The following is a 23,777-nucleotide window of genomic DNA, read 5'->3' as shown; positions in this document are numbered from 1 at the left end:
TCCCTCCATCATTGTTAAAGTTTTTGGGAAAATGGTAGGTTATAAATATCTATCACTCAAAATAAACCAAATGTGGAAACTCCAGGAGAATCCTACTATTGTTGACCTGGGTCACGACTACTTCCTCCTAAAGTTTCATAATAATGAATATTTCAATTTTGTTTTTAAAGTAGGTCCTTGGTTCATTGGAGGGCATTTCCTCACAATCCGTAAATGAGAACCAAATTTTAGAGCGTCGCAAGCAACCTTTTCCTCTGATGCAGTGTGGCTCAGATTACCCAAATTGCCTGTGGAATATTTTGATGTTGGTATTTTGAACAAGATTGGCAGAAATATAGGTACTCTTCTAAGAGTAAATGGCCATACGTTAGCAGAAGAATGGGGTAGATACGCTAGGATATGCGTTCAACTAAGTTTGGAAAAACCATTGCCAAAGTTCATTAAAGTTGAAGGGAGAAGACAAGCTATAGTGTACGAGAGTCTGGGATCTTTATGCTTTCACTGTGGGAGGCTTGGTCATCGCAAAGATTTTTGTCCAGAGATTAGGTTAGCAGGACGTTCAGAAGTAGGAAGTCTGGAGCAATGTAGAAATAAGTCAAAACAAGGGGAAATACTCCCAGATGATGGCCGATGACAAACCACAGGAAGGTTTTGGACCTCGGATGGTGATCCAGAGAAGAAAGCATCGAAATCATATGAGTAAGAAAGACCCAAAGGAGGTGTTAAGAACTAGAAGGCAATAACTGCCCAGGTAAATCAAGCCCAAGAAGGGGCCAGCAGTTGAGACTTGAAAGGATGAGAACCGAAAAAAGATAAAGAGAAAAGGGTTGGAGTGACTAAGTGTCAGGGAAATTTTGATGACAAAATGGATAATCAAGCCAAAGTGCTTGGAAACGCCCATGGTCAGATTACCATTGATGAAGGAACGGAGCAGTTGACAGGAAAGGAAAAGGGACTGCTCAAAGTCAATGCAAACCTCGGTAAGTCCCTCCGTCAGTAGAAAAATGAAAAGGATGTCCTTGCCAGGCATGATGATAAGACATATGAGAAATTAAGGATAAAAGATGGGACCTCGATGGAATGTACTAGTCTGAGAATCCCCTTCACCCTGCAATATGATAGGACTGCCTCGGTCGAAAAACCTATGCTTGGCAACTCGAGTACGAAAGTGGAGGGTAATCCTACCAGCTTGCTTACGGGTAAAAAACTGTCTGGTTCAAACGGCTACCAAAATATTCAACAGCAGATCAAAGCAGATCAAAGGCCCACATCCAAGGCCCTCTCAATTTAAACGAAGAGCATATCAAAGTAAAGCAATGTCAGGAGGCCTTAGTTTGTCAGTAGGATATGCCCATTTCCTTCACCCTTTCTCATGACATTATGGATTCAATAAGGGTGGTGCCTGAGCAGATGATGGGACATGATCCTGATAAAATCATTTGGACGGCCTCAAAGAGTGGCATATTTACGCTAAAGTCGGCTTATGATCTGGCAAAGGGAATCAAAGGTGAAACTGGTAATATGGACTGGCAGTGGATATGGCACCTCAAAGTCCTCGTAAACTTCAATTCTTTGTTTGGAAATGCATCCATGGGATCTTGCCGATGAGGAAACTCTTGGCCCATAAAGGTGTACAGGTTCCTAAGGAATGTGTTTTTTGTGGACAACACCCAGAGGACTTGGAACAACTGCTGCGAGATTGCTATTGGGTTAAAGATATCTGGAAGAATATCCAGGAGAGGGGAAACGAGATTCTCTACCAACAGAGAGAGATGAAGGACTGGATCAAAAGAAACGCCATTGGAGGAACTTGTAGGTACCATAAGGGTATTCCTTGGGATATTCTGTTTGTCTGTCCTATGGGAGGTATGGTTGGAGAGAAATCATAGCATCTTTAAAGGACTTAGGGAGAGGAATGGTGTGTTAGGGAGAGCTAGAAATAACGTCGGGGAGTTTTATGCAGTGAACCAACCTGAGTGTCACTCAAAAACTGTCTTTCATCCCTGTTAAATGAAAGCCGTCATAGGTAGGTTTGTTAAAATTGAATATTAATGATGTTAGAAATAATAACTTAAATTTCATAATAAATTTATTTGAGATTGGTTAGATATTATTTGATGAACAAAAAGACTTGTAGAAAAAAAAATTTTAAGAGAAGAGAGATTATTAAAAGACAAGTTTGACTTACAGAAGAATATTTTTAAAAAGAAAAAAATTTTTAATAGGCAAGTTTGTAAATTTATAAATAAGTGAAGTCTTTATAAAGTTAGGTATAAGAAAAAGATAAAATAAAGTTGTAGGATTTTATATGATAGATACCTCGTAAAACTATTTGAGATTTACTTCTTATGAGTATTTATATTTATATGGTGCATAGGAGTGAACTAAAAAAAACTGAGAGAGTCACACAAATATGATAAATTGGTACATATGAGTATCCATTTTTTTGTGTTGAAATGGTGCACTTGGAATATATTTATTTGGGTTGAGAATATTCTATAGGACTAGAAGAGATTGAGAGGATCTATGAGTATTAATTATGAGTGTTTGATTTAATTTTATATTTGTTTGTAATTCTTTACAACTAATGAATATTGTTTCTCATCCGTGGACGTAGGTCGGTTGGATCGAACCACGTTAAATTATTATCTCTTATGTATTTGATTATTTGATTATTTGATTTCACTTCCACTGATATGATTGGATATGAGGATTTTCACTTAACAAGTGGTATCAGAGCCGTAGTGATCCCTAACAAGTAGTATCAGAGCTAAAGGTTCGAAACATGAAAAAAGCTGATAGTTTAAGCTATGGAAAGAAGAGACAAGTCTCGAAAAGCTCAATTCAAGAGAAGAGTTCGAGTTCATACTTTGATAGATTGATTTGTGTGAAGTGTAAAAACACATAAAAGAAAATGATTGTGAAACTTCTATTAGAGGTGGAACCAAGCATGTTTACCATGAAAACAGATATTTGATGAAATTTAAGTCAATGTAGAGATTGCTATAAATAATGACTTAAATCCCATAACAAATTTGTTTGGGATTGGTTAGATATTACTTGATGGACAAGAAGGCTTGTAAAAGAAGAATTTTAAGAGAAAAAAGATTTTTAAAGGCAAGTTTGACTTGCAGAAGAAAAATTTTTAAGGAAAAAAATTTTTAATAGGCAAGTTTGTATGTTTATAAATAGATGAAGTATCTACAGGGTTAGATATGAGAGAAAAATGTAATTGAGTTGTATAGTTTTATGGGATAAACAGACTATTGAAAATTTTTATCTTATAGGTGTGTATATTTATATGGTGCGTAGGAGTGGACTAAAGAAGACTTAAAAGATTCATATAGGTATGATGAATAGATACATATGAGTATGTGTTTATTTGTGTTAAAAGGGTGCATATGTGATATATTTGTTTGGGTTGAAAATAATCTACGGGACTAGAGAAGATTAAGAGGGTCTATGAGTATTAGTTATGAGTGCTTGATTTGATTTGATATTTGTTTGTAATTCTCTACTACTAATAGATTTTATTTCTCATCCATGGATGTAAGTCGATTGCACCGAATCACTTTAAATTATTATCTCTTGTATGATAGATTCATTATTTAATTATGCTTCTGTTAATGTGAATTGGATTAAGACTTTTGGCTTAACAAATGGCTCGTCGAGGGTTAACCCTGGTAATGCAGGGGCTAGGACGGTTATTCGTGATCATGAGTAGGGACGGCAATCAAACCCGTCCCCAACGGGTTTCGACCCGATCCTATGGGGTCGGGTTTTTTTTTTAAATTTCGGGTTTAGGATCGGGTTGGGTCGGGTTCGAGTATGCCTAAAATCCGACCCGACTCGACATTATATAAAAAAATATTTTTTAATTAATTATTTAATTATATATATTTATATAATTATATTTTTTAATATTTATATTTAAAAAATAATATTTTACATTTTAAAAAATAATATTTTATTAATTTCGGATCGGATTAAGTACGATTTACGTAATATCGGGTCAAATCGGGATCGAATATAAAAAAATCGGGTAGAATCGAGTTCGGGTTTAATAAACCATAAAATCGGATCGCGTTCGGGACGAGCAAAACCCGTCCCAAACCCAACGCGATGCCATCCCTGATCATGAGGGTCGATGGGTGGCTGGCTCCGCCAGATCTCTAGGAAGGGGGGCAAATGTTTTAGCTGAATGCTGGGCCCTCAGATATGGCCTTCTTTTAGCTAGAAATATGAATATTCAGAAGCTTGAAATCGAAATTGATGCCTCTTTAGTTATTTCTATGGTTAAGAACGGCAGTAGAACTAATCCTATGCTCCAAACTTTGATGTCTGACTGCAGGAATTGACCAACATAATATGATTCATGTCTTCAGGGAAGGCAACCGCTATGCAGATGCCCTGGCTCTCTTTGGTAGTAGTAACTTTTGTTGTAGTCCTATGTACGAGGGAAACTTTTACGTTTTATTTCATGAACCTGCTGTTTTTGTTAAAAACCTGTTATATGCTGATGCAGCAGGTCATTGTTTGTACCTTGCTATATTTTAATCTATGCAGCTCTCAGTTTCGTACCAAAAAAAAAAAAGATGAAATGCACCGTTTAACCAGACTGTCCTCTTTACTCGAAAGACTGCCAAGTGTCATAGAAAGAAAATTTCATGCATGAGGATACGTACACACTCAGCCACTTCTCTCTCGTACTCTCACACGACTTCAAAGCTCAATTCACCTCTTCAAACACTGAAATGTTAAAACTGATAAAGAACAAGAAGCAGATATATAAAAGAGCAATTAAATCTTTGTCAAGGAAGAAAAAGAACAGCCTGTTTCTTTTAAAACTTGTATAGCTATGGAATTGCTTTATTTGCTTCATTGACTGCAGTATATCCACTTAATTAAGAAGCAATTGTGGTAGTAGTAAGTTACATTATGCAGGGTAGAACTTGGGTCTGCTGAGGCATTTGTGGTGGCCTAATATTTCTGATTGGGGGATTGACGAATGTGGTATAGTGTTCAAGATGCAGCAAACAAACGGGATAAGGCTTGAGAAATTGCGTAGAAGAACATAAGATAGACTGATCCAAGGTAGGGAAGGGCGGGTCCCTCTGATCCATTATTAGATCAAAGTGCAAGTGGAAGAGGTAACCCGTTGACTCTTCCTGTATCAAGTATTTTCAGTACAAGTAGTAACGTCCTTTTTAAACCGTGTAATTGTAAGATAGAGAGAGTGTTTAGGAGAAAATTAGAAATTTCAATAAAAATTGCTCTTTTTTCCTTTGGGATTTGTTTTTATTTTGAAATTTAACTCTTGATTTTTAATTTGTGTTTAAATTTTAATCAATTATTGCATAACGTGTTATATGAAATTTACACTTATAAATAATATATATTATATAACTTTTTCTTATTAAACAATTATAAAATTATAATAATAATAAAAATATACGTAAAATGCTCTTAATTCCCTTTCCATTCTTACCTTTTAAAATAAGTTCAAATACTCTATAATTATAAATTTGATGAGCAATTACATGTAAAACTTATTTAAATATACTAAAACTATTTCATATGCCAATAAAAAGTTGGTTGGAATTGGGTTTGAACACCAATGGCAATGGCCCCTTGGTGCTATGGAATATATTTATTGTCATATAAAAATAAAATAATATGTTTTTTATTTATAAATTTAAAAGATATTTTTTATATAAAAATTAGAAATAAATTCGTGTGTTGTTGTAGGTCAAATTTTTTTGTTTTGTTATATGTATTTATCATTTTTTTTGAAAAATTGTCTAATTAAAAAATTAAAAAAAAATAGAAATGACACGTGAATACTTTAATTAGCTTCTTTTGCTTATAAAATTTATTTAATTAAAAATAAAACTAAAAAAACTAAAAAAATAAAAAATAAAAAAACTAAAATGAAAATAAAAATGAAAAAACTAAAAAAAAAGAGCTTACAGAATGTGTTACATTAATACTATATATTGAGTTTAAAATATTTTCTTAAATTAAGATGAAAAATCATTTTATTAATACAATATACATATGCCTAAAATTAAATTAATTATAAAATATCTATATTAATATATCAATCAAAATTGATTGGAATAAAGTACCGTAAACATGCTTCCGGCTCAATATCATTTCTTTTAATATAATTCAATCCATCTCAATTCAATTTCGATTTAAAAAAATGACTCTTATCAAATTGATATAGATCAAAACCAATTGGATATAGATTGTTTTAACGCTTCTATCAATTAACGTAATTTGCTTCAAAATTTATATAATTAATAAAAACAAAAAAAATGAATTGGGAAAAAAACAAATGATTGTCACATGGACACTTTTTATTCTTTTTTTTTTTTACAAAAGAATTTTAATAAAAAAAGAAAAGGGAAAGAACAAAAAAAATTGAAAAACATAAAAAGAAAAAAAAGGAAAAGAAAACTCATTGGGATACTAAATGGATTTCTCATTTGAATAGAACCCGTTGGACTAGATATAAATTATTTTGACATTTTTATTCATCGATTTTTTTATTACAAAATTTATTTAATTAAAAAACAAAAAAGTCGAAAGAGAAAGCAAATTGGATGCCACCTGAAAAAGTATATTTTGTCTTAAAATTAGTCTACATAAAAATTTAAAACAAATTTTTTTTTTTAAAGAATGGATTACATTTTAATTACGTATAAATATAATATTTTTTTAAATTAAGATATTAAATAATATATTTATTAATGTAATATATATAAACAAAATGAAATAATATAATATAAAATATGGTTTAATATATACAAATAAGGCATAATGAAATACTATAAGCCCACATTTAATTCAAATTTGATTTTCGAGAAAAAATCTCGATTCGATCTCAAAATAGAAAAAATACTTCTACCGAATCTAAACAAATCAAAATCAATTAAATATGAGTTGTTTAGTTAAAAACACATCAATTGACATTTTAAAAAAAATTTCACAAATTTTTTGTTATTGTAAATTATCTGATTAAAATGAATCAAAAAAGTAAAAAAATGAAATAGAGTGCTACTTTTACACATTTGTTATTTTTAAAAAAAAAATTATCTAATCAAAAAACAAAAAAAAATGAAAGAAAGCAAAAAATTTAAAAAAAGTAAAAAATAAAAGATGAAAAAGCAAAAAAAAAAAAAAAACTCGAAGAAAGTCAAGTTGCTATGCAACATTAGTGATGATGAGCTTTTTTTTACAAAATTTATATCATGGATTTATATCTTTTGCTTTTACTTTAATTTACTTTTTCTTTTTTTTTTTATATTAAAAACTTTTCAAGTTTTTTCTTTTGTAGGATTTGCCTTAGAAGTTATTTAGTCTATTAAGGAGTTAATTGGTTTAATATGTGACATACTTTTAACAGCAAGTGTCTAACATAAAAATAAAAACATAAAAATAAGATATAAAAAATTAAATTGGTATCAACTAAATTAAAATAAACAAAAAATAAAAACTTTATTAAATATTAAATAAGCAAAAAGTAAAAATAAAATAATGCTGTCATAACGTATAAATCCGTGGACCAATCGCTAGACATAGACTTTAAGAGTCACTATCAATTTTTTTTTATTTAAGTGATATTGACTACTTAACTGAATCTGTCTTGTTTTAAAGAAAGATTCAAACTTAATTTGGATATCTTTAAAAGGTAGATTCTAATATACGAAATCAGATTTTAGGTTTGAGAGTATAGTTACACGTGAGGAAGGTTATAGCACTCTCACAGCGTCTATCCAAAAAATGGTACCAGTTTGATTTCAAATTATCTAAGCTGTAAAGTCTTTTTTATAATTTATCGAATAATTTGATTATTAAAAATTGATCTTAAAATTATTCCAATAGTTTGGTAACAATTAAAGATAATTTTTTCACATCAGGAGTATTCATGGAGACTAATGTTTCACTCTGAAGAGGTTTTGTTGTTGGATTTATTTAATCTTTTTTTTGCTTTAAAAACTTTTATTTGTGAAAACAATTTATTCTTATAAATATTTTCTAATACGTTGGTAAGATTTTTTGTCAAAAATTATCTTTTAGTATGTTAGTAGGATTGAAAATTTATTTATTTGTGAAAATAATTTATTTTTAGAAATATCTTCCAATATGTTGGTAAGATTTTTCATTAAAAATTATCCTTTAATATGTTGATAGGATTTTTAAAATATATTTTTTTCAAGAAAATTCATAAAGTTTTCCAATAATTTGGAGATACTTAATTCAAGATTTAAATCCTTCAATAGTTTGGTAGGATTGAAAAAAAAAATTTTTAAAACCTTTTTTTTTAATTTGAAAGAAAAGAAAATCAATTAAAATAAACAAAAATCATCATGCAAATAATACCATGCAATAATAATATAATATATCATGCAATAATAATAATCATGCAAAAATAATATAATCATGCAATAATATAATATATAAATTATCATGCAAATAATATAAAATATCATGCAATTAATATATTAAACAAATACCAAAATAAGAGCTAAAAATAAATTAACAAAGACATCATGCAAAAATAAACTTTTTTCTCATCATATTAACTCAATTAACCCTTTAAAATAATAAATATAAAAATAATATATAAAAATAGAAAATTAAAATTAAAAAATCAACGTAAAAAATAAACAAAAAAAGGAAAAACTATGCTGTGGGTTAGGTTTGCACCCATGTTATGCATGGATCTCCACGAATTCATGTGAATCCTGTCTTTCTCAAAATGTTGCCACTTTGATTGTGTATAAAAGCTAAAAAATTAGTTTTTTCTTTAAAAAGCCTTGGCTCCTTCTCTCTCTAGAAAATAAATCTATGATTTCTCTCTAAAAATTGAAATGGAATGTTCAAACAACCACCTTAAACCTAGGTTTTGGTGTCAAAAAATTCAAAGATAATCTAGAAACCACCTGGACTCCAAAACCCGACCACCATCGAAATCCTTCGATTGTTGTGAGCTCATTAGTAACTTCAAACTTTAACTGAAAATTTTATCTAAAAACTTAAAAAAACCCAAAATTTGAATCTGAACCCAGAAAATCAAATAAATTCCCAGAAATTCACTAAACTCCATCTAGAAACCCATAATCATATCCAAAATTCTAAATCAAACAGAACCTCTACCCAGACTTCCAAAATTAAAATTAAAAAAAAATTAAAACTCAAATTCTAGATTTGAAACCCAACCTTCAATCAAAACCCAGAAACAAGTAAACAAAAATCAAACCCCACGAATGTTAAAACCCTAAACCAATTTTTTAAAAAAAAAAACACCTAGAACCCAAAATGAAAAATCCAACAAACCTTTTTTTCCCCTTGCCCCAAGTGGTTTCTGCAAATGGTTTTTTACAGAAAAAAAACTCAAACCAAATCTCTTATTTTAATGTGATTTTATTTTATTTTATTTTACTATGAATTGATTCTATAATTAAGTCCCAAGGATTTCCCAAAGTCATCGAATCCCAAATCCAATATTTTCACCCTTTTTTTTTTCAAACTTTCTTTTTTTCACTTTCTGACTCTTTTTTTTTTACTTCGACTTTTTCTTGACTTTTTACTTCTTTTAAAAAAAATTAAAAATCAAAATCAAAATTAAATTCAAAATCAAGAATGAAATTATAATAAAAAATTTTGAGTTTTTATTTTATTAAGCCCAAAGCTCCACAATCAGGCCTACAATCGAAGGCCCATTTTAGTTTTAAAGAATTCTAGGATAAAATGGGATGTTACAGCTACCCTTCTTTGCACAATTTTTGTGAAATAAGAATTGTGCAAAAACATAGATAACCATTACATCCGAGTCTAGATCAATCAAATTTTTTTTAGAAAGAATCCTCTAAATAGAGGCATATAACTCTAAAAAACTTTTAAAGAATTCTTTTAAAAAGAGGCCCAATAACTTTAAATTAAGAAATGAACTCCTCTAAATAGAGGCTAAATAACTTTAAAAAATTTAAATAGAAAATTTCAAAAGACATCCATTTTGGTTGAGTCTAGAAAAATTCAAAATTTTTAGTTTGAAATTCAATAGTTCACAAAACTGCTAAGATTCACAAGGTTTCATAATAAAAGTTGAAAGATTCCAAGACTCTAAATTTTACAAAAATTCATAATGATTTGAAAATTTGCAAGGATTCAAAATTTGCAAAGGTTTTCAGATTTGCAAGAATTTCAAATTTCGTAAAAGTTCTGGCTTCACAGAGGTTTCAGATTTGCAAAGGTTTTATATTTGCAAAGATTTTCAGATACGTAAGAATTTTTAGATTCGCAAGAATTTTCAAATTCATAAGAATGGAAGATTCACAAAAATTTTTAAATTCATAAAAATGTAAGATTCCCAAGCATTTAAATATTTGCAAGAACTCAAATTCACATAAATGAAAGATTCGCAAGAATTTTAGATTCACAAAAGTTTTAGTTTCACAAAAATTTTCATCATTGTAAAGATTCACAAACTATAATTCACAAACAAGATTTAAATATTCACATTCAAAAGATAAAAAACTTATAAATGTTTAAAGATTCGTATTCAAAAGATAAAAAATTTATAAATTCACATAAAAGATTTTAAGACTTACTTCCAAAATTCAAAAAATTCTCATTTGAAAAAAAATTAGAGGTTCACACCCAAAAGTTAAAGATTTTTATTCGAAAAACATAGGGATTCACATCTAATTTTAAAAATTCACATTTGAAAAACTTTAGTGATTATTACCAGAGCTCTTATAAATCATAAGCATTTAAAAAAAAAAAAGACCCTTTTAAACAAAGGCTTTGAAACTTTAAAATTTTGAAAAGTTTTCTTTATCAACAAAAAAAAAAAAAAATTTATCATGAAAGATCTTCTTCACTTGAGGATTCAAAGGTCAAAAATTTCCTCCAATAAAAATCAAATTATTATATGTGACAAATATCATAATAATGCAAATACCTTCTAAATGATGCAAATTTAACAATCTATATTCTCACTAAATGATATAAATGTCATAGTATGATTCAAACGTTCCAACCACGATGTAAATGCATACCCCAACCATGATGTAAATGCAATTATTACAAATTTAAAAGCAATGTAAGCACAATGTATATAATGCATATATTACTAAATCAATGCCATGCAATTTCAATTGTGGTAACAAGGTTCTCAAGACTCTACCATTTTTTTCACTTTTCAATAGTAACAATTTCAAACATAAATTCTATCAACTGCTCCATGTTATTTTTCTCATCTCTCAACTTACAATTTATATCAACCAATCCATCATTGTGTTCATCACTGGGTCACCTCATTTACCTTTGCAAATCATTTTCTCAGGTTTCTTTCACTTCTATCATTTTGGTTTCTTTTAAAGGAATGAAAAAAATCTTTTACAAATATTATCATTCACTTATTTATCATTATTTTAATTCATGACAAATAAGATACAATTTTTCCATTCATTTAAGGGATGCACATTTGATAAAAAACAAGACAAATGGGTATTCATTATCGAAAAGAAGAAGTTGAACAAAAGCAAAATCCTATGGCTATTTAAATGGATATTTATATCCAAAATAATAATTGTTCAGATAATTTTGAACTCTAACTTAGAATTCTTTCTCAAAAACATATTTTTTCTTGATTTTTTTATCTTTAAACATTATCCATATCCTCTAGATCCTCAAATGAAGTTGTATTTCTAAGTTTCTATCTTTACTTAAATTATCCTTTTAGGTTTTTAATTTAAATATTTCTTTTTATTTTTTTGGTACATATTTTTTTTATATTTTCTTTTCAGTTTTTTGATCTATTAGTGACACTTTGATTTAAATCCCAAACAATTTAATGACAAATCTGTCGTAGTTCAATTTATGATTTTTCAATTCAAGTATTTTATATTTGATCAAAACAGACTTTTAAAGGACGTAACATAGGTTAATGTGATGAGTTATGAAAGAAATTGATAAAATAGGCCCAAACTATATTGAAAGGTTATCAAAACAATGGTCATTTCTTTCCATGTAGCCTTAACATTTTGCCCCATCAATTTTTTTTTCTTTTTTTTTTTTGGTATTTTTCATCATTTTTCAAGAAAAAATTGAACACAAAAAGGTTTTGCCCTTGAAATAATTGAAGATATTCACTTTTATAAGCTTTTCAAGCTTTTACCCCCAGTGTAAGGGTGATCTTTCATTAGGATTTCTTTTAAAAAAATTTTAACAGGTTCAAATGGGATAGAAATGATAATTTTACTCATTTTATGAAAAGCAAAAGAAAAATAGTCATTTATAATTTTAAACATGAATACTCTCAATAGAGAACATTGATTGACAAAAAATAGACTTGTGAATGAACCATTGCAAAGATCACATACTGCATTAGTTTCATCTTTTAAAGAGTAAAATTCTTTACCATATGTGTCTTCTCTTATTCAAGAATCCCAATTAATAGTCTCAACTTATCAATCATATTAACATGAATGATGTTTTCAAAATTAGATCCTAAATTGTTGTTATAATTGTCTAAACATTCATTATTTGAAATTTGAGAATAGATATAGAAAAAGATATAAAAATGTAAAAGCATATAATGGTAATTTACACAAAAAAGGAAATATCCTGAAAATGCATCATATTTGTCACTTTTATTAAAATGATGAAAAATAAAATAAAATTCTAGTATAATAAAAGAAGTCCATTATTTCAAAAAAATCCTAAAATGACAAGTAGCTTCAATAAGCTTTTTCGTATCCTTCACAAAATTATACCCTTGGGTGATTAGGCAAAGGGCCTTTGTGTACATTTAACTTCCTTGATTTGTTAAAACTAATCGAGCCTGTTTGGATCAAACTTTGCACCATATACTTGAAAATAGGGTAAATTTCTATAAGGTGACCCATATTTCCATCATGGTAATCACATATAGCATTAACATTATACCATTTGAGATAGGATGACTTTAATAGTTCTAAAAAACTAGGGATACTAGGTCATTCTTTAACTATTCTAGGAATAGCTTAGTATAGGTTATAAGGATAGAATCAATATGAGTTCTTTTTTAGTTGCCTATAGATCTTTCCAAACTACTCACTTGATTATTAAGCCTTGAAACTGATGTAGTGATAAGATTAGACCCATATGAAGGTGCTTGAAAGGCTAATTGATAAGGGCTTGGGTAGATGTTATTTATGATAAGGTAATAAGGCTAGTAAGGGAGTTGTGTAATATTATTAATTGAAGTGTAGTAAACAAAATGAACAGATGGTAGATATGAAGCATAATTCTGAATTATGACCTCTCAAAACTCAGTTTGGGTTTTGACTTCTTTTTTTTTAGGTATATCCCTTTTTTTGGTATTTTTGGCCTTTTCTTATTCAAACTTACCACTTTTGATTACATTTTCAATAATCTCTCATGAGATCACCATATCAGTAAAGTTATTTGTTACGTCTCTTTTCTTTTTCTCATAATAGGGTGCTGTTAAGGTGCTTACGAACAAGATAGTTATTTTTTTTTTAGTTAGAAGAGGTTGAACTTGAGTAGTGATATCCCTTTATCATTGGGTATATTCTTTAAAGGACTTTATTGCCTTTTTTTTTCATGCTTTGTAAAGAAACATAATTAAAAGCTAAGTCAATGATATGATAGTACTGATTAATAAATACCCGAGCAAGCTTTTTCTAAAAGTATATGCGTATTTGATCTAACTGAACATATCACATTACAACTGAGCTAGTAAAGCTATCTTGAAACACATGTATCAATAGCCTTTCATCACTGGTATAAACAATCATTTTTCAATAATATATAGTAACATGTGTGATCAGAGACTTAGTACCATTATACTTCTTAAACTCATGGACCTCTAACTTTGGGTGGATTACAACATCTAAGACCAAGCACAGGCTAGCTACATCTATGAAATTATAAAAGTCTATACCCTCAACAGCTTGTAATCTCTTTTCTAGCATGTTCATCTTTTGTTCAGACTTTGAGTCCTTTTAACTTGCAACCACCTTCAATTTTAACTTTTCATTCTCTTTTAGTTCATCCAAGTTGGGGATTAGGATTGGCTTTACTACATCTTTAGTGAAGACAGGATTAGCAAAACTTTTAAATTGCCCCAGAGTTGGTGCAAATGGTGTTCCTGTATAAATAAATCCTATAGGGAATATGAATTTTTATGATAAACTACCTTAAATAGACTAGGCCTAATGTGGGCTATAACTAGAAGTATACAAAAGGGTCAACAACATCTTGTAACAGATGAGTTTAGCTTTTTTTACAATTATCTTGTTTAGCTTATTCAGTGCCTCTAGGATCTTATTTTACTCTTTTTTAATTTTTTCTTGAGCCCTCTTCAATTTTTAAATATGGCTTGCATTATTTTGCTCTATTTTTCTGGCTTAGGCTCAGATGTTGTTCTTATGGTTAGTGGGTCGAGCTATCCTTAAACCTTAATTTACCCTAATTAGGGTGTGTATTTAGAATGATGTTTGTGAAACCATTCAATTATGCACGAGAATAAATGCAGGAATGTACAAATGTAATAAAGAGAATTTACCACATTACAATTGTTAACAAAGAAAATTTTTATTGAAGTAAAGGTTATTTCTAACCAAATCCAATATTACATCCATGAAAAATCTAAAATTTATTGAGGAAAGAAATTCTTAATTCATTGATACTGGCTTTGCACTTCATTAAGGAAATATAATAATTCTTAGTCATGTACTCTTATTAGTGGCACATTTATCTTCCATTCCTTAACCTTTTCTATCATATGCTTGGCTTTGTAAGCAACCATAGTGATTTGGTTAAGCAAGGACACCAACTGATTATACTTTCTTACATATGCCTCTTTTACTTATTCACATTCTTCATTCATGGCTCCCATTTGTGTTCCAATTTCAACCACAACTCCATTCAGCATTTGGATGTGCTTTTGTGCCTCAAATAATGTCTCTTTCTTTTTTTGTAGCTTTGCTTACAACTGTCCATTTTTTTTCAAAAGTTAAGCCAGTTCTTGATTAGTGGATGAGCGTGTTGTGTTAAGGTTAGCAAACAAACTCTTTCACTCATCTTTTTTTTGTTCAAGTGCTTGAACTTCCCTTTTTAGCCTTTTGTTTACAAGTTTCATCTCTTCGGACTCCCTTTGCAAGCCAATAAAGAACTTTGTTAGGCTTTCCATAGATGTAACAAAGATTCTTTTTGTTAAAATTATTTTTTAACAATTACTTCTTATGATAAAGCTAATGATGTGAATCATTGCATAGTAAGAGAAAAAGGATTAGTATACATATAATATATATATATAGAATAATATATAAATACAAAAAAGTATGTAAATAATATATATAAAAAAATAATACATAAATTTATAAGCAAAATAAACATCCCATCATGTCATATTTAAGATTTTTCTAACTCAAGGAAAGGCATGGCTTTAATCTAAGTTCGGATCTTTATAGTTTATTTACATGCTAGGTTCAAAGATTTGACAATCTAAGGGTTCTCAAATTATTTCTTATATCATTGTCCATTATTGAATAATAAAGTACCCAATTTTCACCCGTTATAGGCTATAAGCGAAAATAGTTTAATTTGAGTGAAAATTTTTTCATAGCCTATACGAAAACATAAAATCTCATGAACACATAAGTTCTTTACTCCCTCATAAGGGATAGAACTCGAGTGTAGGGCTCATGTTATGTATGTGCAAATGAATGACAGATATATAAAATGAATAAATAAATAAATAAAATATAAAAAAATTTTAATTTATTAGGTTAGGCTTGGATAATAAGAAATCATTTATTGGCATGACTCTTGATATCCTTAAAGAGTCACCAAACTATCATAACATATAGATTCATGAACCCATTACTAGACATAAACTTTAGGAGTCGCCATAAATCTTTTTTGTTTAGGTACAATTGGTCACTTAACTGAATTTGTCTTATTTTAAAGAAAAATCTCAAACTTAATTTAGGTATCTTTCAAATGTAGATTCTAGTCTACGAAATCAGATTTTAGATTCGGGAGTACGGTTACGCATGAAAAAGATTATAGTACTTTCACAATTTCCAACCAAAAAATGATACTAGGTTGATTTCAAATTATCCAAGCCATAAAGTCTCTTTGTAATTTACTGAATAATTTAATTATTAAAAATTCATTTTAAAATTACTCCAATAGTTTAGTAGCAATTTAAGATAATTTTTTTATCTCAAGAATATTCATAGAGACCAGTGTCCCACTGTGAAAAGGCTCCATCATCGGATTTATTTAATTTTTTTTGTTGTAAAAACTTTTATTTGTAAAAATAATTTATTCTTAGAAATATCTTCCAATATGTTGGTAAAATTTTTTGTCAAGAATTATCCTCCAATATATTGGTAGGATTTTAAAAAAATATTTTTTCAAGAAACTTCATTAAGTCTTCCAATAGTTTGGAAAAAATTAATTTAAAATTTAAGTCCTCCAATTGTTTAGTAGGATTGAAAAAAAAATATTTTTTTGAAAACCCTTTTCTAAAATTTGAAAGAAAAAAAAATCAATTAAAATAAACAAAAATCATTATGCAAATAATACCATACAATAATAATATAATATTTTATGCAATAATAATAATCATGCAAAAATAATATAATCATGCAATAATATAATATATAAATTATCATGCAATTAATATATTAAACTCACGTTAAAATAAGAGCTAAAAAGAAATTTACAAAGACTTTATGCAAAAATAATTTTTTTTCTCATCACATTAACTCAATCAACCCTTTAAAATAATAAATATTAAAATATAAATGTAAAAATAATATATAAAAAATAAAATAAAAAATCAAAGAAAAAAATAAATGAAAAATGAAAAAACCTGCACTACGGGTCAGGTTTGAAACCAGGTTGCACATGGATCTCCACAAGTTCACATGGATCTTGTCTTTTCTCAAAATGTTGTCGTTTTGATTATGTATAAAAGCAAAAAAATTAGTTTTTTCTTCAAAAAGCCTTGGCTCCCTCTCTCTATATAAAATAAAACCTTTGTCTTCTCTCTAAAAACCCAAACGGGATGTTCAACTGGCCATCTTAAACTTATGTTTCGATATTAAAAAATTCAAAAAGGTGTTAAAAAATTCAAGACAATCTAGAAACTACTATGTACTCCAAAACCCGACCACCGTGAAAACCCTTTGGCTACCATGAGCCCACTATTAACTTTAAATTTCAACCGAAAAGTTCAACTAAAAATCCAAAGAAACCTAGAATTTGAATCCAAACACAAAAAATCAAAAAAATTCTTGAAAATTCACCAAACTCCACCTAAAAACCCATAATCATATTGGAAATTCCAAATCAAACAGAACCTCTACCCAAACTTCTAGAATTAAAAAAAAAATCAAAACCTAAATTCTAGAACTGGAACCCAACCTTTAATCAAAACGCAAAAACAAGCAAACAAAAATCAAACCTCATGAATGTTAAAACCCTAAACCAGTTTTTAAAAGAAACACCTAAAACCCAAAACTACAAATCCAACAAACTTTTTTTCCCCTACCCCAAATGGTTTCTATGTATGGTTTTTTTATAGGGATTCAATCTCTTTTCATATGAAAAACAAAAATCAATTAAATCTCTTATTTTAATGTGATTTTAATTGATCTGATTTTGTTGTGAATGGATTCTATAATTAAGTCCTTTTGTTGAAACTTTCCTTGTTCATATTCTGACTCTTTTTTGTTTTACTCTGACTTTTTCTTTACTTTTTGAAATTACAATAACAAATTTTAAACTTTTATTCTATTGGACCCAAAGCTTCATAATTGGGCCTACGATCGAAGGCCTATTTCAGTTACGAATAAGTCCTTAACAAACTGGAGTGTCTACACACGCAACACCAAACAGAAAAATTTGAAAAGAATGAAGATTAAAATGAGTGAAAAAATATAATAAAAAAGTAGGTCTTACATTTTAAAAAATATAAATTGAAAAAAAATTAGAAAAAAGGGTTTATAAAAAATCTTGGACTTAATTAAAATAAAAACAAAAAATATATAAAAATTTAAAAAATTGTAAAAAAATGCCTAAGAAAAAAGGCCAAAAAATCCAAAACAAAAAAATAATTTATAAAAAAATTATAGTCACCATTAAAAATAATAAAATACATAATAAATAATAACTAAATAATAAAAAATGAACCTATGAAAAACAAAAGTAGTAGGTCAAAAATTTTTAAAATAATAAACATATAAAAGGTTAAACAAATCAAATATAAAAAGTAAAATGGTTAAAACAACTTATCAAAGGAAAAAAATTAGGTTCTACATTTAACAAGAGTGAACCTGAAAAAAATAATTTAATAATATTATATATTTCAAAAAATGAAAAAGCAAAAATTTTTAAAAATTTTTAAAAAACAATAAAAAAATCCCATGAAAACATGGTAGACCCCACTTGAAAGAAAATAAAATTAATTTAATAATAAAATATATAAAAATAAATAAATAAAACAAACAAACAAAAAACATAAAAGAAATGAAAAAAAGCAAAAAAAAAAAAAAGCAACACGTGACTACAATGCAGGTTGTACACTACAACATTTATATTATTGATACCAAATGATCCATATTAAAAAAGTTAAAATATAAAAAACCACTAAATATTAAAAAAGTTAACAAAAAAAAGCAAATGGCTTAACATGTTGTATATTATTGATCTAAAACGAGCCTTACAAAAAAAATTTAAATCAAAAAATTATTTATCAATCATGTAAAAAAAAAAACATGCGGTGTACTTTTATAGCAAGTGAGTTTTAAAATAAAATAAAAATAAAAAATAACTATTTTGAAAAACTTTAAAAAATAGAAAAAGTAAAAAGTAAAAAACAAGAAAAAATTTTGGTATAAATGAATCTCATAAAAAATATTTTAAAAATATATTTATTTGTTTTTTTTAATTATTGAATATATTTATCAAAGTATGGGTCACACATAAAAAATTAATGTAAAAATGTGAGTTCTACACCTTTTTAAAAAAATTAAAAAAAAAAAAAAACAGATGGATCCCACCAAATTTAAAGAAACCAAAAAAAATGATGGAAATGTAAAAAAATGTAAGCTCTATAGCTTTGAAATTTTTTTTGTTTAAAAAACTGTGAGTCCCACCAATAAAAAACAAAAAAACAAAAAAAATCGATAAATTAAAAAAAGTTCTCACAACTTAAAAAATAAAAAAAAATGTAAATCTCATATCTTTTAAAAAAAATTAAAAAAATAAATGAGACCCACAAAAAAATAAAAAATAAAAAGTAATAGGCTTTTATATGGTAGTATCTGCTGCATATTTGTAGCATTTATATAAAAGATATCAATTGGACCCCACATTAAAAATTAAAATATTTACAAATATAAAAATAGAAAAAGGAAAAAGTAAATATCAAAAAGAAAGAAAAGTGAAAAAAAGAATTAAAATGATTTGATATATGATATGCTTTTGATATTAAGTAGGTTTCACAAAAAAAATTAAAAAATTATTTATTAAATATGTAAAAAATAGAAAAAGTAAAAGGAAAAAAAAATAAGTGATATATCTTTGGTAGCAAGTGAGTATCATGAAAAATTTTTAAATTTTAAAAATATTTATTAAATATTTTTAAATGAAAAAAAATAGAAAAAAATAAAATATTAAATATTAAATATTAAAATGAGTCTCACACAAAAAAAGAAAAATTTTTTATCAAAGAAAAAATCTAAAAAAAATACTTTTTATTGTTTAAAAATTTTATTAAATATAATAAATAAATTAAAAAAAATAAAAATGCAAATAAAAGAATGAAGCAACAAACAACAAGTGGACAACAGTAATAGATAAAACATTGCAAAATTTATATCTAACATACATATATTTTTATCTTTTATTGCTTAAAATTGTGACATGTAAACTACCACATTTGCAACTTTCATTTGCCATGTAAGACCATTAAGTTGCCAAATATTCATTTTAAGTTGTCAGGTCTTTCAAGTTTAATTATTTCCTTTCTATATTTTTCATCTCTTAGGGTTTAGAGCCAAAAATACTTCATCTATCATTATTGGTTGCCTTTTCAATACTTGTATTCCTTTTTCATTTATTTTAAAAAAATGTTTTATTTTCTTACTCAAAAGACAATAAATCTTCAAAAAAGTCTTTAGAGATTGAGAGGAGATAAGGTTATACTTTTCAAATTCTTCATGTAAGTAACTAATTGTCTTCTTTATTATATATTTATTACTTTCAATTTTCATTCTCCAAGAAAAACACATTCATCTAACATTTGATTGTAAATATAAATATTTTTAACTTAGTTTTTTTTTTTAAAAAAAATGTTTTCTATACATTTTTGTTTTTGTTTTAGGTTCTACCAACAATCTGTCTAATACATTTTTCTTCAACAGCCTTTCCATGAAAAATATTTCATCAAAAGTATGTTACTTCCAATTAAAACAGAATAATCTTTTCCTAATTTTAAAAATCCATTTGAACAAAAAAAAAAAATCCACTGTCTTAGAAGAAATCACCAAATTTAGAATTTGTTTAATGATTATCTGATCACCTATTTTCATTCAGGTTCTTTGCAATCTCTCTTACAATGTAGATACATTTCTTTTCTTTTCCCAATTTTAACAATTATATTTTTATTATATTATCATTGCATTATAGTTTTGGTTTAATAATAAAGATTTTTAATGAAAAAAGTGAAATAAATCACAATGACTAATTAGTGATTTGAAAATGAAATGAGCAAGAATTTTATTTGAAATTATGGGTTAATTTACAACTTAGGTGAGATTTATTTGCCTCTTTTGATTACAGAAAAGATGACATTTTTTATTTTTACCGATTGTGACTTTTTCACTTTTAAAATATATGAGATATTTGAGATGTGTCATTTTTATTTTATCTTTTGAAATGTATTTTTCATTATTGCAATATATATTAGATAATAAAATCATAAACCATAGCAACGTGTGGATTACTATCTTATATAGTTTATAAATTAAAAAATAAAAAAAAAAATTTAAAGTAAAAGTAGCAAACAACACGTGGACAACAATAATAGATGTGTTTGTGCTAAGTTCGAACTAATAAGAAGAGCTCAAGGATAAGACTGAGAGAATTGAGAAGAAGAGTTCAAAGGAAAGAAAGAGAGAGTTGGAAGAAGAATTGGCTTTCTTTTTACTTAGAAGGAGTGGTGTATTTATACAAGTTAGCTAGGACTAAATGACCAAAATACCCCTACTCCAATTATAAGTTATTCTCTTAGGGTAAAAGATAATTATACCTTTATGACCTAAAAATAACCCTAACATTATGTTACCCAAAAAACAGTCTAAAGATTCAACTAAAGGTTGAGCTGAAATATCTTATCTACTTTGGCTTTAGTCGATTTGTTAAAATTTAAGGATATACTCGAGTTCAGAGTTTGAATGCTGATTTTATTATCTAACCTTTTAGTGACGTGAGCGGTTTGAAGTACTGATGTGATGGGATGTCATTTTATGATTCATCTAATGTGGATGACTATTAGGATCTCAATAGTTTTTTGATTTTATTTGCTAACTATTTAACGTTGGCCAAGGTTAATAGGCAGTTGATCTGGGGGGCCTTAGGTCATCTAAGTTAGTTATCCAATAACTAACAGATACTTGATAGATTTTATAATAAGATTTTAAATTCATTTGTACTAAAGTGATTTACACCGAGATGAATCTATGTCGAGATAATTTACATCAAGGTAAATATATGCTAAGGTGATTTTTACTGAGGTGAATTTGTATCGAGATGATTTTCACCAAGGTGAATTTGGTGAATCTGAACTCTTGCAAAAATAATTTTACTGAGCGAAGCTTTATTGAAAGAAAATTTATTTAGTGAGCTTTTTTTAAGGTAATTTTTATTATAGTGAGCTTTTTTATCGAGCTAAGTAATTAGGTCAAGTTAAAATTTTTTAGCTGACTTGAGCTTTTTGGCTATGCTAATTTTTTGCTAAGAAAATATGGTGAAGATGTTACTTTACCAATGAAATTTGGCTGGATCGAGCTCTTTTGTCCTAGCTAATTTTTTTTAGCCAAGCTAACCTCTTTTGGTGAACTAAGCATTTTTGGTCAAGCTGACAAAACTAATATTTTATTAATAAAGTTTAGCTAAGTTGAGCTCTTTTAGTTAAACTAACCCTTTATGAAGGAAATTTGATGAAGTTAATACTTTATCTAAGAAATTTAGTCAAACTAAACTTTTTTAACTATCTTTTGTCTTTTGGCCAAGTTAATCTTTTTTAGCCAAGCTAATTATTAAGACTTTTTGATCAAGTTGGTCCTTTATCAAAAAAAAAATTCAATCAATTGAGCTCTTTTGGCTAAACTGATCACTTTGGTCAAGGTGGCCAAATTAGGCCATTATAAATGCAATTTACTATGACGAGCTCTTTGATCTAAGGTTAGCTCTTTTGGCCAAGCTGATCACTTTGGTCAAGGTGGTTCAGCTAAGCTTTTATGAAAGTAATTTACCGAGATAAGCTCTTTAGTCGAAGTAACATAATTAAGCTTTTATGAAGGTAATTTATCGAGCTAAGCTCTTTTGGCCAAGTTGACACTTTGGTTGAGGTGCCCCAACTAGGCTTTTATTAAGGCAATTTACCTATATGAGCTCTTTGGCCGAGGTGATTGAGCCAAACCTTTATGAAGGTAATTTACTGAAATGAGCTTTTTGACCGAAATGATCAAGATAAGCTCTTTTGGCCAAGTTGATCACTTTGATTAAGGTGCCCTAACTAGGCTTTTATAAAGGCAATTTACCTATATGAGCTCTTTGGCTGAGGTGGTCAAGCCAAACCTTTATGAAGGTAATTTACTAAAATGAGCTTTTTGACCGAAATGATCAAGATAAGCTCTTTTGACCAAGTAAGCTTTTTTGGTTAAGTTAAGCTTTTTTGTCCAAATTGAGCTCTGTTGGCCAAATTGATTACTTTGGTCAATGTGGCTCAATTGAGCTTTTATAAAGATAATTTACTAAAATGAGTTTTTTGATCAAAGTGGTTAAGATAATCTTTTTTGCTGAGGTGAGCTCTTTTGGTCAAGCTGATCATTTTGGTCAATGTGACCCTATTAAGCTTTTATGAAGGTAATTTACCGATATGAGCTCTTTAGCTAATGTGGCCAAGCTAAGCCTTTATGAAGGTAATTTACCGAGATGAACTCTTTGATCGAGGTGGCCGAGATAAGTTCTTTTGATCGATGTGAGCTATTTTGGTCAAGCTAATCACTTTAATCGAGGTGACCCAGCTAAACCTTTATGAAAGTAATTTACTAAGATGAGCTCCTTAGCCGAGATGACCAAAATGAACTCTTTTGATTGAGTTGAGTCCAAGCTCTTTAGCCAAGCTATTTTATCATTGGGCCTTTATTAAGGTATTTTATAGATTCAAGTTTTTTTGATTAAGCTAATTCTAAACTCTTAGATCGAGCTATTTTGTCGAGTTAGGCCTTTATAAAGGTATTTTATAGATCCAAGCTATTTTGGTCGAGTTACGTCTAAGCTTTTAGGCTGATCTATTTTATTGAGTTGGATCTTTATGAAGACATTTTGTAAATTCGAATTCTTTTTAATCAAGTTGAGTCCGAGCTCTTATGTCTAGCTATTTTATCGAGTTGGGCCTTTATGATAGCATTTTGCAAATCTAAACTCTTTTGACCTAGTTGAGTTTGACTATTTGG

Source organism: Durio zibethinus, chromosome 17 (assembly GCF_047325235.1).
Source record: "Durio zibethinus cultivar Kanyao isolate XHJ-2024 chromosome 17, ASM4732523v1, whole genome shotgun sequence".
Classification (NCBI taxonomy): domain Eukaryota; kingdom Viridiplantae; phylum Streptophyta; class Magnoliopsida; order Malvales; family Malvaceae; genus Durio; species Durio zibethinus.
The sequence above is the reverse complement of the archived record's forward strand: the minus strand, read 5'-3'. Positions refer to the sequence as shown.